Raw genomic sequence first — 15,307 nt, forward strand, 5'->3', positions numbered from 1 at the left:
CTGCCTTTATCTGAAAACATTAAGCTGCTATGAACTAGAATTTGCCAATGCCAAACTGAAAATCATTTATGAGTTTCGAATTTCATTGCAAATAAAACTTTATTAAACACTTTCTTTTCATGTTCCAATTTAGATTTGAGACTTGACACATTTCTTTAGATCCAGGGAGCTACATTAGCAGCTCATTTTGGGGTTTTGTTTGTTCATTTTTGAAGATAATTATGAACTTTTTAAGGACACTTATAGAATATTTGATCTTTTCATGGATCTGGTTGTGATGCGACTTTCAGTCTCAGGTTACTTTGATCTTTTTTGGTTTCTGTTTCTTAAATTAAGTTGCTTTGCAAATACCTACATACCCCAAGGCCTCAGAGTAGGTTAACCTAATGGTCTTTTATGAACTGCCTTTAGAAATTGTTCCATTATCACCATGCTCTATTTCTATCCAACTTTTTCCACTTGCCTTGATGGCACTTGTTCTAGAAGAAGGGTTTTTTTTTAAGCCAGTGCCATAGGCATATAAGTCCATGTTACTAATGGAGGATTCCCCACCTCAGAATGCCAAGCTTAAAGTATTGGCTTCTTGGTCTTTTCTTTACAATTCCTTTGAAAATTGCATGGCTTATGCTGAAAGAACATACTTTGAAATTTGTTTTCTCCAGTGATGTTTACAAAATATGATTAAATAAAACTTGTATGTTGACTTATGGAATGGGAAACAAATTAGAATTTTAGGACATACCTCTTTCTCATTTAATACAAGTATGACTAGACTTTTGTGTTTGACCTATACTGACTAGGCAAAGTGACAATAAGGCAAATGTTTTATGTAATTTTTAGCTCTCTTTCTTCATTTGGGGTTTTTTAAATGAGTTTTTTAAACATTTGGGGTTTTGAAAAATTAAAGAAATTGATAACCACAAAAGGTTTAGCATGAGGGATATCTGATTCCACAATAGATAAGGTGTATAAATTCCATGAATAATTTTTAATTCTTAATAAACAGTAAAATCTTCCAATGATGCCACACATCTGTTTGCAGTTATGTAAAAATCTAGTCATACTTGCTTCAAATCAGAAAGAAATGTATTATATTCCAGATTGTTTCCCTAAATGGAACCATGGTTTCATTTAGTTAAATTCTGTAAATTTATAGTCAATAGTTATAGAAAAAGTCAATACTATTTAACGTTATGTGAAGTCAAAGTAATATGATTCAACTATATATGTATAAGAACCACTACATAAAATATGAGTATATAATTACTGTAAAATATATAAAATATTGAAAGAAGATATATTTTAAAATACAGTAAGAAGTTTTACCTTTGAATGACATACTGATTTTTTATTATGTTTAATCTTTTATTTTTTTAATGTTTATTTATTTCTGAGAAAGAGAGAGTGGGGAAGGGGCAGAAAGAGAAGGAGACAGAGGGCCTGTGCTCAAACTCACAAACCATGAGATCATGATCTGAGCCGAAGTCAGATGCTTAACTGACTGAGCCACCCAGGCATACCACCCCCCTTTTTTAAGTAAGCTCTACAACCAGTGTGGGGCTTGAACTCACAACCCTGAGGTCAAGCATCCCATGCTCTATGGATGGAGCCAAGCAGGCACATCTATTCAATCTTAAAAGAACTAATGGTTAGACTTACTTTAGCTCTGGCCAATTACTGTTAGTCTTCAATGAAACCTAATAAAATACTCATATATGAGGAATGCAAAATGTAACTTGATAGTTGGTTTTGATTTATAGATAAGCAAATAGTTTTCTAAGACATCTGAAAAATTTTTGAAGCTTCCCAATTATTTAGGGACAAAATGAGGTCTTTAATTCAAACCTCTTGAGTACTAGATTTGTAATTAAATTAAACATCTTCTCAAAAATATACATGGTAAAAAAAAAAAAGTGAATGCAAATATGAGAGGGAAAACTAATCAATTGTCCATGGTTTCCTGAGTTCCCAACCTATCTTCTGTTTTTATAAGGATAATTTTCTGATGCTGTTTTTTATAGTTGGGGGTAATTCTAAAATAGGCTGCATATCCTGCTTTTCTCATTCTGGCTTAAGTTGTAGAGGGAACAGCTACATACCCAGAGTCGTCTGTCAGTCTTCTCAAATGTGCAGGACTGAGCCAGCTGTACAGAAGAAACTCAATTTTAGCGGCTCTTGAAAAGAAGCTTCCAGGGTGGCTTAATTAGTTCAGTGTCTGACTTTGGCTCAGGTCATGATTTCACAGTTCATGGGTTCGAGCCCCCCATCAGGCTCTGTGCTGACAGCTCAGAGCCTGGAGCCTGCTTCAGATTCTGTGTCTCCCTCTCTTTCTGACCCTCCCCTGCTCACACTGTGTGTGTGTCTCTCTCTCTCAGAAATAAATAAAAACATTTTTTTTAAGTTTAAAAAAAAGAAGCTTCCACTAATTTCAGTACTAGTCCCAGTGCTTGAAGGAAGACTTTACACAAAGAAATCCTTGCCTCCAGAAATGATCAGTAACACTTCCTATTAACTTGTCATCGTACTTGCCTGCCTTTATCGGCCCCATGTGGATGGCCCAATATGATTGAACCGAGAATGCAGTTTGTACCAGTCTTTAAAAGGCATTTCTTTACGATAGCCAAGGGACATACCTACTAATCTAACGGTCATCCCATCTAAAATTATACTAGATTTATTTTTCATAACACATCTGGGCTTCCCAGGCCTGTAATCTAAACACGTAGCAAGTGTTCTGCAGGCATAATCATTTTTTTTACTTTTGTCATGTCCTTTTAATAGAGAGATCTGTTAGACTCACTGTAAGTCAGAATATTAGTTTTTTGGCTTTTTTTTTTTTAAACCTATCATCAGCCCTTGACTCCTGGGGCAGGAATCAGTTATGAGATAAAATGTAACAGTTCAGTACAAACAATCCCCATACGGCTTTACAGATGGTTATGCACAAGCAGAGCTGAGCAGTGGAAGTATTATCTTGCTGCATAAGAAAATATTTGCCAGTACATTGGAATAGGAATGGGTTCTGGATTTACTCTTGGGTAAACAGGTTACTTTGTGTTGTTGTTGTTGTTGTTCAGCTACCAAAAAGAAAAGACCTATAATCAGATGATATGAGTTTATTATTCAGAACCAGGTAACCTTAGAAGACTATTAGTTCTACTGTCTAATCACAGCCAGAAAGAAAGAAGATGGTATCAGTTCAACCATTCCAAACCAAGGACTTTATTTTTGGTAGACATCTTACCTGGTTTGTGATTGACGGCCCTATTCATCAAGTTTCCTCAAACTCATTGCTGCCTAGGATGCTCCCTTCTGGTGCAGAAGACTTGAGATTTAAATCTAAAGAATATCTGTGGATCAAGATGCCTAAATGAACACACATGTTTACCTCCCAAAACCCCACCCTCACCTTTTCTACACCTGTTACCTGGTGGGTTGGAGATTAACTAGGATACATTGTAGGAAACAAAGACATTATTTTCCTTGAAACTCTGAATAAATTTTATTCTAATATAGTAACTTCTAAAAATTTTGATTATGCATGTGTTGGTTTTATGATCACTTTCTGTTTAAGCAGAATATTACTCTCCTCAACCACTCTAGGCAATGAAGTAGCTGGGACAAAAATGAAGTGAATATCTTGGGAAGGAAATAAGCCCTAAATGTGGAAGTTTACATGGAAGAGAAACTTGTCATTATAACTCTATGAAAAGAAGCTTTGGAAGAGACCAAAGAATTGCTAATAGAGCTACAGAGGCAACATCTGAGAGAAACAAGTTCTACTACAATCTCTACTACTACATTTATGACTACTGAGGTAAGGCCGTAAGGCTTTATGCCTTTTGTTTTCTTCATCAGTAAAATTGGAAGAATAATATCCCCATGTTCACTTACCAGGAAAATAACCAAGCTGACTATCCGAGAACCTTGCTTAAGATTTATCAATAATAAACAAAGAGCAAACTTCAGTTCTGATAGACATATCAGAGGATTCCTTTGGAGTTTCCTTAAGATGCTGGGAACATGGGAGCATTTATAGGAGGCATTTTAAAGAAGATATTTCTGGCAATGGATACTGCCCATCAGAGTTGATGGATTAGGAGGAATGCTGCCTGCAGCAGCAGCCAGGTTTTGTAGGCCATTGTGCAGACAACTGAAACTTTGGACTCAAGCATGGATTCAAATTCAAGTTCTACCACATATTAGCAGTTACCTTATCTTTTCCATTTCCTCATATTTAAACAGAAATTATACGTACTAAAAAGTATGATTGTGAGGATTAAATGAGATAGCATGTGGAAGGCCATTATGACTCCCAGTACATAGTGGGTGTTCAGTAAGCAGTAATTATCATTGTTACCTCTAAATTATAGTAGTTCCCTATTCCCTCAAGCAACGTTATCAGTTACGTGAAATATCACAAGCCATAAAATATTACCGTGTGGACAGGCTGTCGGTTATATTGAATCAGCTAGAATTCTTCCTTGTATACCAATTTATATATGTGGTAATAGACTTGCTTGCCTTCCTTAAGGCTTTGGAGGAATATCCTTACAGGACATAAAATTTTGCTACTGCTGTGAATACCCCCTCAGATACCTATTCTAATACTCTTAAATTCTTGAATAAACATCTTAATGTCTAATAATTTCTACATTAAAGCTAAATATTTGCTAACTATACTTTGAAAATGGGAACAATAAAATTTTTTTATCCAGAATTTTTATCTAGAATCTCCAGATTTCCAGGAGGGAAGCTGAAATAGTTTGATCAAACTGGAACATTGTTTTTCAACAACCACGGTATGCAGACAATGGATAACGAGTCATAATGAAAGGCACATATGCCCTAAGTAAAAAAACATATAATACAATATGATGTCTGAAATAATAAATTTTGGAGCAATAATTGTAGTCTTTACCTAGTTTCAAATGTCTTATACCCACATTGTAATCAAACGAAGTTGGCCCCATCTCAGTGCCAGAAATGGTTGTCCAAATAAACACGGTTAAAGACGTAAAGAAGCTCAAACTCATGGATCTAAATAGTAATGTTTTTCTCTGTTTAAAATGAGATAAAATCATAGTAAGCACCACAGCAGGCTAAGAATGTTCAATTCAGCAAACATTTAATGCCTTCCATATGCCAGGCACCAGAAATAAGCACATAGAATACATAAAGTACACAGCTCCTGTCCTCAAGATGTTTACAATACAGGGAGAGGACAAACAGGTCACCATTAAAGACAACAAAATAATTTAAAATAATAAGATGCTAATTTATTTCCAGATATTTCTACCTCTTGGGAGGAGTATTAAGTCTACTTATACAAGAGAAATAAAGCACTGATGGTGATTTAAAGTAAAGACTCCAAAATATATTTAACTTAGTGTAAAGATCTTCAGACAGATCTTACATAGGTACAAGGCGACTTATTGACTGACAAATATACATTAATAAACTTAAAGACTGTTAACCTTAAAAATAAAACTGTCAGTTATTTTAATCAGCAAAAATGGATTTACTCAGGAATAGCAGACAATTGGAATCAAGCACAAGCAAGCTACAGCAAAATCATAGGCAAGTCCAGAGAACCAAACAAAAGGACTGCAACTTATATAGAAGAAAGAGGGGAGTTGGGAAACTGTTATAAACAAAAAGTCCAAGAAAAGTGGGAGTTCCAAGCATAGTGGCTTGTCATTGCTGAGTAGTGACAGTCTTTCATTGGCTTGGCCACTGCAGGTGGAGGAGAAAAGCCTTTTTTATCCTGCTGCTAGGATGGTATAGTACTCAAGGTCTCTCCCTATGGAGTCTGCAATTGACAGCAGTAGTAAGGAATGAGAGCTCCCCCTGCTGGCCTCCCAACTCCATTGTAAATGAAGTTTCCTTTTATTCACAATACCAAAACTGAGAATGTAGAAGAACTTTAAGGAAAAATGTAATAGTGAGAAGAAGAAACAGGCCTATGGCACAGTTGACAATGTGTCTAGTTGTTAATGAACAGAATTGGATTATATAATACCTGGTTGGGAAATACTGTTCCACGATACTCTATCCAATGCTCTGCTCTAGTTAAACTCTTATTTGGAACTTTTCCCCAGTTTGCATTGGCAGACATTTAATTGTATCTGGAGAACAAAAATGGGTCTAGTGAAGCCTGACAAACATGATTAAAAGAAATCCTGTGAGAAAAAGTTAAACACTTTTTCCTCAGGAAAAGAGAAGTTCTGAGGGGTGATTGGATGCTTGTCTTTCATACGAGAAAGATAATGTAAATCACTTTCCATTTCAGTGACATGATGAATAAGACTAGGATAACCTAAAATACAGCTCTGAGAATTTACTTTGGGCATAAGAACTTTTAAAAATATTCTGATATATATTAAAATATCAAAACAGGAAACCCTGTAGGTTTATATTGACACTTGTTTGGCTGGTCAGGTAATCTGATAATTCACTCTTTGATTTCACAACAGTGTGATTAAGGTTTATAACAAGATTTCGAAGTCTGTGATGGCATGGGAAAAAATAGGAGTATTACGTGAGGTGCAGAAAAGGTTTCAGGAGTGAAGGATGACACCATTTTCATACCTACAGCTAGTTTTTCATCAAGAAATGTGTTTATGTGTCTTGGGCTACAAAAAGTTAAAGAATCAATGTATCATTTCTGCTGCTGAATTTTTTTTATAGCTTTGCATCCTCATACCCTAGTCTAGGGCATGACATGAAGATATCTCTGTCGCCTACTCAGAGGAGGTATCTGGGTCTCTCACCAAATCTAAAATATCTTTGCATGTTTAAGATAAATTTTGAAGAGACCACTTTAGCCTAAACATAAATAAACAGTTCATAAAACCTGAATCAGTGAAAAGTATATGTGGGAAATAGCCTTGTTTCCAGTAACCACTAAGAAGTTTTTTTTTTTCCTGGACTAGTAAACTATTTATGACAGATGAGGGGATACAATTTTAATGTGTCTATGCATAAAATAACAGCATTATTTTTTTATCTTAACATAGTTTTATTATTATGAAAATCAAAATGTCAAAATGACTTTTCTCATAGGTCTTATTTGTGTGCTAGTCTATCAGAGTTTATACCCCATAATGGTCATTTTTTTCTGCCTCCTCAGTTTTTATTCTTTATAAATCATTTCTGTGACTTTCATAACTGTCCAATGGACATGCATGCTCTAGTCTCTATATGAACATTCATGTACTATTCCATCTACTTTTCCTGTCCTCATCACTTCATTATCAGAAAGCAAATGAAGACATTTGATCTTTGGTGTTCTAGTAAGGACCGCAGTGGCAGGTGAGTCCTGGTGCCCAGATCCCTCCTGACAGGGTCACATCATTTCACTAGTAGAGAGAAGATTCCTTCTGCCTCGCTGGCACACCCTCCCTTGCTTCTCCCAGAGATGTAAGCTCTGACTGGTCAACCTGAAGCAGGAATGGAAGTTGGAGGTGCTCAGTGTTTAGGTGGAGAAACCAATGGAGGGAGTCAGCTCTCTACCTCTCTCTAACCTGTCTAGAGTGGAAGTGTTTTAGGGGGTTGGGGTGGGAAATGGGATTTCTTCACAAGGGTAAGTTACTATCTGGCATACAGTGCCCAATCCAGCTTAATACCTCTTTGCTGTGAATAGCATGCGTTCTGGGGTCAGATTGCTGTGTTCAGATTCTAGTATTTTATCGTTTTTATTATGCTTCCTTCCATGCCCTTCAAAAAGAAAACCCAGGCCCTGGGTTATACATGTTAGAGCCCAGGCTCCCTTACCCTAACCGCATTCAAGTTAGGCTGTCTTTGGGGTCCTTTGTTTCCTCTCTCACTTTGTTCTCCAGTTTTTAATTGTCGTATTCAGCACACTTTCAAAATCTTACAGTTGGCATCTGTCACCACCAGTTTGAGGAGCTCCAGCTTCTGGTCTCAACCATCTTGTTCAAGCCCGAATAGGAGGATGACAGGCTAACAGAGACACTGGGCTCTGACTCCTAGCTCCAGGCTGGGGTGACTTTGAGGAAAAGCCAGCCTTTCTGAGCCCCGGCAGTGGGGGGTGCCACATTCCTCCACGCCGTCTTACCTCTGGCTCTTAGAAGGGCACCGTCTTGACCAAAATATGGCCTGCAGCCCTGAGGAGAGGCCAAGGCCCCGCTTACCTTTTGACATCCTAAGGCTGGAGGCAGGTTGCTTCTCAAAAGCACTTGGAAAAGCAGCTCCTCCTACGGCCACAGAGAGTGCAGGGCCTGCAGCCTTCCTAGGCCTGAGTGGATCAAGTCCTGCTGGCAGTAGGGGTCAGCCAGCAGCGGCCTGGGAGCCAAAGGAAAGCCCTGCCTGTCCGCGGCCTGGCCCACCAGCACCGCCTTAGACTTGGGGCTCTGGGTATGAAGCCAGTCCGGGAGGCAGAGCAGAGAGGGTGGAAGGGCTACTTCCGGGTTTTTCTGCGTCTGGGCCAGACCCAGGATGATGGAGGGAGAACCTGGCTTGGGCCTGGCCAGAGCAACAGCCTGTGTGACAGGTGCCACCCACAGAGAGCAGGGAGGCCTAGCACAAAGCTTCCCCTTCCTATTCCATTCTTGACACCAAAGGGGCAGAGGACAACGAACACTTGATAAAGATGATCGCCTGCATCTTTTTCTTTTTTAAGTTTATTTTTATTTATTTTGACAGAGAACAAGCAGGGGAGGGGCAGAGAGAGAGGAAGACAGAATCCCAAGTGGGCTCTGTGCTGTCAGTGCAGCGCGTGGGCAGTACAGAGCCTGATATGGGGCTTGAAATCACGAATCTGAGATCGTGAACATGCCAAAGTCAAGAGTTCTTCGCCACCCAGGTGCCCCAGATCCACTGTATCTTTGAACTGAGTGACAGAAAGGGATGTGTGCCTACGGAAGTGATTTCTCTTCCAGGCAAAGCCAGAGACTCTTTCCTCCTACACTTCTGCTCTGGTAACTGGGAAGTAAAACACAAATTTCTAAGTTTCTCTTTTCTTGCCTTGAGCACATCAAGGGCTGACACTGATCTCTCAGTGTGGAAGCCAGAAGTCTCATGGATTATTCCAGCACTAGGCTGGTAAAGACTTAATGCTGGGAGAGAAAGAGGGCAAGCGATGAAATAGGTTAAGTGAAGAATTAGGCCTAAAGGTAGAGCCCTGCATTTGATCATAATTATGTAGCATGATATGTCTGAAATATGTCAAACTAAATATTTGCTTATATTAGTATAATCAATTTGTATACATTAAAAATTGATACATATCAGACAAATCAACATAAGTGTATTACGTTCTGTGTCAGAATGTACCCACTCCAATTCCATTAATCAAGTTATCATGAAGAAAAATGACATTTCTGGGCTACTGTATTTGTATATAAAGTTGCCTTAGTTATTTTAGCATAGTAATAAGACTGCTCAGTGCCTTAAAATCAGAAAGATTCTGAGCTAGATTTTGTATAATGTATGCTGGCAACTCCTCAGCACTCTTTTACTATGTTATATCTTTAGAGACCTCAGTCTCACTTGAGGCTACAAATCGTGAGCTTTGTAGGCTCAGGTGTTTCTTTTTCACAGTCAGTGTCCTTGTCCGTAAAGTGAAGGAGCCAGGTGAAGCTGCCCTGAAGTCTCTCCAAGCATGGATTTTGCATGGCCACTCCGCTGTAGAACACAACTAAAATAATGGTTCTTCTGTATTCCTCTTGGGGCTTTTACTGCTGCTAGGAGTCATGCGGCGCAGATGCAGGCACCACGTGGAACGCACAGGGAAACAGAACTGAATAATGGTCGTGTGTTGAGAGAGTGACTTCAATAGTTTAACGATTGAGAAAATGGTGTTTGGTTAGAGGTGTTCTGTTTTTGAGAAACAAACTTGGAAAATATTCTGTGGAGTATTTGGGGATGGAGAAGTACAAAATGGGTGTGTACTTTTAAATGATTAAGTGCTCCAAGCACTTTTGCTCTGCATTCTCACAGTGCAAGCTAGTTAGGTGGGCAGAGTCCCTGGCCTGGCCCTGCCAAGTGTGGGGTTTGAGGTCAAAGTGGGTTTGGCTGCTGCGCCTGTATCTGAGGTCCAGGTCGCTTAGCTGGGAAGTCTGCGGTGAGGCTGCGGCGAGCTCACCTGCTTAGTGTGGCGGGCCGGGCACCTGTTCTCCCCAAGGCAATCTCCGCCCGCCGTGCAGCGGTCTGAGACCAGTCCCTCCTTTTACCTGGGCAGAGCCCAGAACAGCTAGCAGCTCAGGTGGCTCAGATGAGCGGCAAGGGGGCCAGCAAGGGAAGTGAGTTGCCTGCTTCTGTTTCGCTGGGAATTTGGGGATCTAAATCCTGCTGGGGAAGCGGCAGCACTCCGGATGATGGGAGTGAGGGCGGTGGTGCCCCGCCCCTGCCTTATACCCGGCGCCAGCCGACGTGACGGTGGCGGTCCTCCCAGCCCTGTACTTGAGTGCGACCCGCAGAGGGCGCGTCCTGGAGCCGAGCACCCTAGGGCTGCCACCTGCGGGGCCCGGCTGGCCTGGCTCGGGGCGCGGACCCGCGAGGAGCGCGCGGCGGGCGCGGCGGCGGCGGCGGCGGCGGGAGGAGGGGCCCAGGGCCCGGAGCACAGCCAAAGGACACCCCGTCCTCCAAAGGCTGCCGGCGGAGCGAGGCGCGCGAGAAGCAGGCGCCGCTGCCCTTGCAGCCGGACTGCGCTTCGCTCCGCACCCGGCCGCCCTGACGCCAACCGGCGCCCCTCGGGCAGCTTCGGGGGCCGAGCAGGGCACGCAGTCCGCCGACGCCGGATGCCTCCCCAGCCCCGCGGCCGTCCCGAGGGGCGTTGGGCGCGGAGCCGCCCCGGCGATGTGCTGTGTAAGTGAACACCTGGGAGGTGGGCGACCGGTGTGTGTCCGTCGGTCTTGGCTCGTCAGCTTTGCCCTTTGGATTTTTCAATGGCAGAAACGTGGGAGTTACAGGCCACTTTAATTCCAGCAGACCTCTCTCGGCCAGCTGCTTCGGAGAGAGACTCACCTCGCCGTCTCCTAATTGAGAAGTTAGTCCCCGCCCCTTCCAGCTGGTTCTGAGCCCAAGTCCGAGGTATTGCATTCTGAGCTGCAGTTTCAATCTCCCTCCTTCCTACCTGAAGAGTGACTGAAGATTTTCAGGTAAAAGATTTGCCTATGAACATTTAATTTGCATGCCAAACTGCCAGGCTTGTGCGCCGAATAACACGAGATAAGCAAAGTATTAGCTCTTGTGCTCTTTAGAGCTATGGGGGGCTCTATCTTGGGGCGAATTATGCTGCAAATGGGGCGAAAAATCGAAATAGATCTGTAAGATCCTTCAGCCATTAGCTAAGGGATCCGAGAAGCAAAGCGGAACAATAGGAGTTGTCTGTCTTCTGTTTCCTGTCTGCCCTCTCCCCATCCTTTATGAAAATAAATTAACATAAAATTACAAACTGGTAAACGTTCCCATCAAAGGCTCCATCTTTTCAGGATCTTTTGGGGATCTGAAGTATATGGTATTTACCTTAAGCAAAACTGTACTTAAGGATTCAGAGGAATAAAGAATCTATTTTTATTATGACAAAGTATAAATCACGTCAAAATCAACAGTTGAATATACCTTTTTTCCTTTGGATGAGGTCATTTTCAAGTACTTGATATAGCTAATATCAATATATAGATGGAAATAATGTTATTTAAGTGTTCTATTTGATATGTTCAGCAAAATGATCTAGAAAAACAATATTTTCCGTTTTTAACTTTTATTTTGCCATCAAACAAAAATTGCCAAAATTACCTAGTAGGCTCACAATCTTAGAGTAAAAAAGGGTACTTTAAAATCATAGACCAACCTCTAATCCATTTTAGTATCTCCTCTGTAGCACTTCTGACAGACAAGCCACATTTTTATCGAACACTTCAGTGACAGGGAACTCACCACTTTTGAGGTACCCCTTCTTTCTGTTAACGTTAATAAGTCTCTGTTTACACTGAACACACCCACTGCTTCCTTGCACCTGTTTCTCATTAGTCTTTTGCCAATAGTCCTCCAACTTGTGAAATTATATGGAGAATATTTCAACAGAGAGGATCAAAAATTCATCCATCTGACAAGAGTCTATGACCAAAAAATAGTTAAGAAATGAAAAGTCTTAAGTGGTAGAGTTAAGACTTTTCTCTCCTTGATAGACTTTCAGATCCCTGAGCCTCAGTTTCCTTGTCTGTAAAATGGGAATGATAATATACTCTATTTACCTATAGAATTATTGTGAGGATTAAGTGAAACAATGTTCATAAAGTACTTGGTACAGTTACCTAGAAGTCCATAAATGTTAGTTGTCTTCACTAAAAATTCATCATCTTTATGTTTCTTTCCATACTTAAGACCTTTTCTCTGTGCTGAAGATCCTTAGCCCCAAATCTAATTCAGTAATTCAATCTAATCTGAACAGCGCAGAGTGCAATGAATTCCGATCTTCAAACAAAATCATCTGTCTTTTATAATAAATACACCACAGTTACTGAAAACCTCACCACCCGCAGCCTCTCCTTCCCTCTCCTCAACCCCCAACACATTGCTATCAAAGTAGGCTTTATTAATTTTTTGAGTATACAATTAAAAATGTCTAGAATATGAACTTTTTTTCTCTTGTGTTACTTGAAGTTTCCAATTTCCAGTTTGCTAGCTATGTTTTAGTCTCGATCATGGCATTCGTCATGCTAATTCTACCTTCTAGTTTTATGTCACCTGCACATTTGGTGAGTTTGTTCACCAGACATCCAAGTCATTAATAATACATGAAACAGTTCCTCTTGCCGTGGTGGCTCACCTAGAATTCTGCCTGTGTGGCACAGCAGAAGTGGTCCTGGACTTTTGGAGGCTGGTTTTAGAGCTTGACCGTGATACTTACTAGCTCTGTGACCTTGAGAAACTTATTTTCCATATCAACAAAATCATATTAGTAACATCTACTTTTCAGGGTGCTTATTAGAATTCAAAGTCATATACTGAGAGTACCAGATGTAGACCTGGTTGGGAATGTAGTCAGCCTTGGGAGATATTGCTGAGACAAATCAATGATCAGCTGAATTCAGTTAGCACTGTCCTCCTTATTTATCAAACTATTCTAGCCTGTAGGTCAGTCTTCATTATAAGACATCATGAGAAAAAGTTAAATCAAATGCTTTGCTAAAAAATATCTTGAGTATTCCTAATCTATCACAAAGTAAATGATAATAGTTTAAAAATGACTGACTCAGTGAATATCTAGTTCCTAGAAATCCTCAGAATATTAAGTTTACTGATTAAATTTTTAATTTTGCCACAAATTAGTATTTAACTTGTCTGCAATACCTAGGAATTTTAATTTCCTTTTGTTTGAATTTTTTAAATGTTTTTTATTTATTTCTGAGAGAGAGCGTGAGCAGGGGAGGGTCAGAGAGAGAGGGAGATACAGAAACTGAAGCAGGCTCCAGGCTCTGAGCTAGCTGTCAGAACAGAGCCCGACTCAGGGCTCAAACCCATGAACTTGCAAGATCATGACCTGAGCCAAAGTCAGATGTTTAACTTACTGAGCCACCCAGGTGCCCCCTTTCTTAATTTTTCAGAGGTTGTAATATTTCTGTGCTTATATATGCAGGCTTTCCCTGGAATATAATTCACCAGAATTTGTGACCTCTTCTGCTTGTATCTAGGTTCTCTCTTAGTGAGGTCTCTTCTGTCCTTTCCTGCATAAAAATCATTTGCTTTTGAGAAAGCAGAATAGTTGCTGAGCAGTTCTGTTTTCTTTCTCTAGTTAATGTACCATCTGCCCTTGGATTTGGGGATTTTTTTTTTAAACCGGAGCCTGTCTTCCATAGTGAGTGTACTATAAACAGTATGCAGCAACTCCGTGGTGGAGAAATACAACCAGTCATGACATTATAATGTCGGAAGTTTGGGAAGTAACAAATAACTCTAGTCAGTATATGATACAGGAAGAGCCTGTACTTTAAAAATTAATTTATTGCTTAGAAATTAAAAGTTGTAAAATCCAGGATGTGTTGGGGAGGAAATTTTTTTCCTCTAATCTTCTAGGTTCTTTGGCTGATAAATCGATATAAGAGAGATTAACAGGAGAAAAAACAAATTTAATTACATCCATATAGGAACCCCATAAGAGTATGAGACTCAGTAATAAGTTGGGCAATTGAGGTTTATATGCCATCCTGAACTAGGGAATGGGATAGGAATTCAGAGTTAAAGGGGGAGGAGGGTAATTCACAGGATAAGAGAGCAGATATTTGGCAATTAGATGTTTGATCTGTCATCTAGATAGGTCATTCAGGTAAAAGTTATCTCTGGTAATATCTCTTTTTCTAGACCAGGCTCCCTAGCTAAATTCTTTTAAATAGTTAAAGGAGAGGTCAAAGTTTTTCTTGAATTTGCTGGGTCTCAATTGCCTTCAGCTCAAAATAATCCACATGCCAAAGTGGCCTAATCTGGAATCATTGTGTTCTCCCCTTCAGATGTCTTTTACAAGAGACTGGAAGTAATATAAATTAGTGAAGCTGGATAGGTGTTGGGCATAAGGGAGTGAGAGAGCCATGTGAACTGGGGAGTGAATGCCCAGCTTAGAATTATTCTAATTTAGAACAATTTAAAGATTGCACTAGCCAAACAAAACACCATCCCAACACTACCATGAGTTTGTGGCCTTTGCTTCAAGTGTGCTGAAAGAAATAGAACTCTGTATAGCTTACAGTTTTACTCTCAACATCTAACACACTTTGAAATGCACAGATATTTGATAAATAGCCAAGCTCTAATTAGCATTCATTAAACGTGTGGATGTAAGAACTGTTCTATGCAAAATAACAAAAGGAGAAATGACTATTGCCTTTGAGGAATATTTAATTTCATTTGAGGAGACAGCACTTAAACATTAGACTGGACATCAGTTCAAGAATAGAATTCTGAATAAGGGTTGGAGGAATTCCAGGAAGTCTGCACAAAGGAAATGGGCTTCCCTAGCCATGAAGATAGTATGGATTTGGTGTAAGCAGGGAAGAGAGAAGGAGTGTTAGGTGGAGATAAAGTGGAGATGGTGTGTTTCAACATAAGGGAAGCTGCAAGGAGAAAATGAGCATGGGTATGTGTGGTAAGGAAAATAACTTGATGGGACAGGAAACTTCTTTGGATTAATTAAATTTAATAGGTAAAAAGAGGACTTTAAAAAATGTTTAAATTAGATGTACCTCTGCCCCCACCTCATCCCAATCCCCCGCCTCCACCCTAAAATACTGTACTGTCAGCTACAAAAAATAGGAACTCTCTAATGACTCCTTAGGAATATGGTATA

The 15,307-nt window shown here is 40.1% G+C and overlaps 1 protein-coding gene across 4 annotated transcripts in view; it reads left to right on the forward strand.

The window, feature by feature from the left end:
* The window catches only part of CUNH2orf88 (chromosome unknown C2orf88 homolog), a 57,626-nt gene that overhangs the window by 15,425 nt on the left and 26,894 nt on the right, over nt 1–15,307 (forward strand). For 2 of the 4 annotated variants that reach the window (XM_039234723.1, XM_039234725.1), the window contains exon 2: nt 3,604–3,817. The exons of 1 other annotated variant lie outside the window; for it this stretch is intronic. The gene's annotated coding sequence lies outside the window, so the exon portion shown is untranslated. Of the gene's footprint in view, nt 1–3,603; nt 3,818–10,968; nt 11,124–15,307 lie in introns of all 4 variants that reach the window. One more of the 4 variants, XM_039234724.1, reaches the window with a different exon arrangement.

The sequence above is a fragment of the Hyaena hyaena genome, unplaced genomic scaffold (assembly GCF_003009895.1).
Source record: "Hyaena hyaena isolate Hyena2069 unplaced genomic scaffold, ASM300989v1 scaffold_92, whole genome shotgun sequence".
NCBI lineage: Eukaryota > Metazoa > Chordata > Mammalia > Carnivora > Hyaenidae > Hyaena > Hyaena hyaena.